Below are 3,076 nucleotides of genomic sequence, written 5' to 3' on the forward strand. Positions count from 1 at the left end.
CAAGGGACTCTCAAGAGTCTTCTCCAACACCGCAGTTCAAAAGCATCAATTCTTTGCCACTCAGCCTTCTTCACAGTCCAACTCTCACATCCACACATGACCACAGGAAAAACCATAGCCTTGGCTAGACGGAACTTAGTCGGCAAAGTAATGTCTCTGCTTTTGAATATGCTATCTATGTTGGTCATAACTTTTCTTCCAAGGAGTAAGTGTCTTTTAATTTCATGGCTGCAATCACCATCTGCAGTGATTTTGGAGCCCCCCAAAATAAATTCTGACACTGTTTCCACTGTTTCTCCATCTATTTCCCATGGAGTGATGGGACCAGATGCCATGATCTTCATTTTCTGAATGTTGAGCTTTAAGCCAACTTTTTCACTCTCCTCTTTTACTTTCATCAAGAGGCTTTTGAGTTCCTCTTCACTTTCTGCCGTAAGAGTGGTATCATCTGCATATCTGAGGTTATTGATATTTCTCCCAGCGATCTTGATTCCAGCTTGTGCTTCTTCCAGCCCAGCATTTCTCATGATGTACTCTGCATATAAAAAGGGTGACAATATACAGCCTTGATGTACTCCTTTTCCTATTTGGAACCAGTCTGTTGTTCCATGACCAGTTCTAACTGTTGCTTCCTGGCCTGCATACAGATTTCTCAAGAGGTAGGTTAGGTGGTCTAATATTCCCAACTCTTTCAGAATTTTCCACAGCTTATTGTGATCCACACAGTCAAAGGCTTTGGCATAGTCAATTAAGCAGAAATAGATGTTTTTCTGGAACTCTTTTGCTTTTTCCCTGATCCAGCAGATGTTGGCAATTTGATCTGTGATTCCTCTGCCTTTTCTAAAACCAGCTTGAACATCAGGAAGTTCACCGTTCACGTATTGCTGAAGCCTAGCTTGGAGAATTTTGAGCATTACTTTACTAGCGTGTGAGATGAGTGCAATTGTGTGGTAGTTTTAAGGATTCTCAAAAATATGCAAATCTCTCTCTCTCTCTCCTTCCTCTTCTCAGATGATGACCTTGTCTAGAGCAGCTCCTCACTCCCCTTACCTCATCCCAGCCCTCTCTTAATTTTACTTTAAGCATGCGTCATAACTGTAATTTTACTGTCTCCTCCTTTAAATTATAAGCACTATGTGGGCAGACACATTTTCTGTCTTCTTTATCAACTGCTTACCATAGTTTTAGCAATAGGAGGGATTCAATTGTGTTTCAAAAGGAAAAATGTAAGGAAGAAGAAAGAAAGAAACAAAGAAAGGAGGAAGGGAGAAAGAGAGGGAAGGAGAAAAGGAAGTAAGGGGACAGAAAGCAGAGAGAGGAGAGAAAGGAAAAAAGGCAGAGAGTACTCACTTTTTTTTTTCAAGAGGGTATTAAATCTTTTATTGATTATCCATGATAATGGATGATACAGAAGCTTCATTCCCATCTATAACTTTATCTGATACCATAACTCAGTTTAGGTATATTGCATACATATATACTCAATTTAGATATATTGCCAACAATCATTAATGATAAAACCAAAAAAAGAAACTCCATGACTTTTCATGGGTGACCCTTCTAACAATGAACTCCAGGTCACAACACATAACTGTCAGTTCAACTACACCAAGGGTCTGAAGACAGCAGCTTCTCCATCAAAGCAGGTGGTAAATAAATTTCAAATGGAAACTGGCATTACTCTGAAGGAATTCTAACTTCACACTGAGGGTAATTTACCAAAATGGCTTCAGAGTAGACTAACTTTACACAGCACATTGAAAAAAATACGCATTTATTCAGCATCATGATCAGACTATTTTATTTAGCAATCAACAGCATGGGTACAAAAAAAAAAAAAACAAAAACACACCTGCATTGAAACCCTTTGTTGGAATGCTTTACACTTTCCACAGAACAGAAACTAAAATAAGCTGTTATACAATTAGTCACAAGTATAGCCCTCAGGGTTTTTGCCCATACACATGAGTATTATCTAAAGCGTGTCTTCTTTGTAGCAGCCAGGCCCTGTCACCACTCTGCTTGGCTGAGTTCACAAATCTGTTGTAATCTGTAGCTTCCCTGTCCCTTCTCTGGCTTTCCTCTCCTGCTAAGCTTTGTTTCCTAGCAGTAATTAAAACCTCTGCCACTGCCACAGCTACTGCTGCTGCTGGAACCACCCTGGCCATCTTGGTTTCAAGATTTGGCAGAGTACTGGCCTCAACCACCACAAGGGCCTGACCTTTGTCCTCTGGTTTCCTCCTGTCAAGGGTCCAAGAAGACTGATTGTCGTAGTTGCCAAAATCATTGTAGATTTTGCCACCTCGAACACTGCTTCCATCATCACCAAATCCATTATAGCTGTCCCCACTGCCACCATATCCATCATCATCACGGCTGCCACCAAAGCCACCACCACTGAAGTTTCCACCGTGACCGAAGTTGTCATTCCCACTGAAACCACTTCGACAACCACCACCAAAGTTTCCAGAATCTCTTTCACCTCTTTGGCTGGATGAAACACTAGCTATCTCTTGCTTGGATGGGGCTTTCCTTACATCACAGTTGTGGCCATTCACAGGGTGGAATTTCTGAATGACAGTCTTGTCTATGGAGTCATAGTATCAAAGGTTGCAAAAACAAAGCCTCTCTTTTTGCCACTGCCTCAGTCGGTCATGATTTCAAACACTTCAGTTTCCCCATATGGTTCAAAATAATCTTTCAGGTAATGTTCTTCAGTGTCTTCTTTAGTGCCACCCATAAAAGCCTTTTTTTCACAGTTAAGTGGGCACCAGATCTTTGAGAATCTTCTCCTGAGATGGCCCTTGGGCTCCACAACTCTTCCATCGCCTTGCACGGCCTTGCCTTCATGACAGCATCCACCTTCCCCACCGTGGTACACGTGACAATCCCGAAGATTCTGGAGTGCTTGGTCTTTGAAGCCTTCATCACCACATAGCCTGTGAGCGTTCCCCATTGCTCAAAACGGCTCCTCAGACTCTCATTGGTTGTTTCAAAGCTCAGATGTCTGACGGAGAGTTTTGTAGCTGTTTGAGTTCTTTGGGAAACTCTGACTTTGACATGACAGCGGTGGAGG

The 3,076-nt window shown here is 42.0% G+C and overlaps 1 pseudogene; it reads right to left on the bottom strand.

Annotated features, from left to right (window-relative positions):
• Nucleotides 1–2,103: 2,103 nt before the first annotated feature.
• On the bottom strand, nucleotides 2,104–2,603 carry LOC138436400 (heterogeneous nuclear ribonucleoprotein A1-like 3; annotated as a pseudogene).
• Nucleotides 2,604–3,076: the final 473 nt, after the last annotated feature.

Source organism: Ovis canadensis, chromosome 3, assembly GCF_042477335.2.
Source record: "Ovis canadensis isolate MfBH-ARS-UI-01 breed Bighorn chromosome 3, ARS-UI_OviCan_v2, whole genome shotgun sequence".
NCBI lineage: Eukaryota > Metazoa > Chordata > Mammalia > Artiodactyla > Bovidae > Ovis > Ovis canadensis.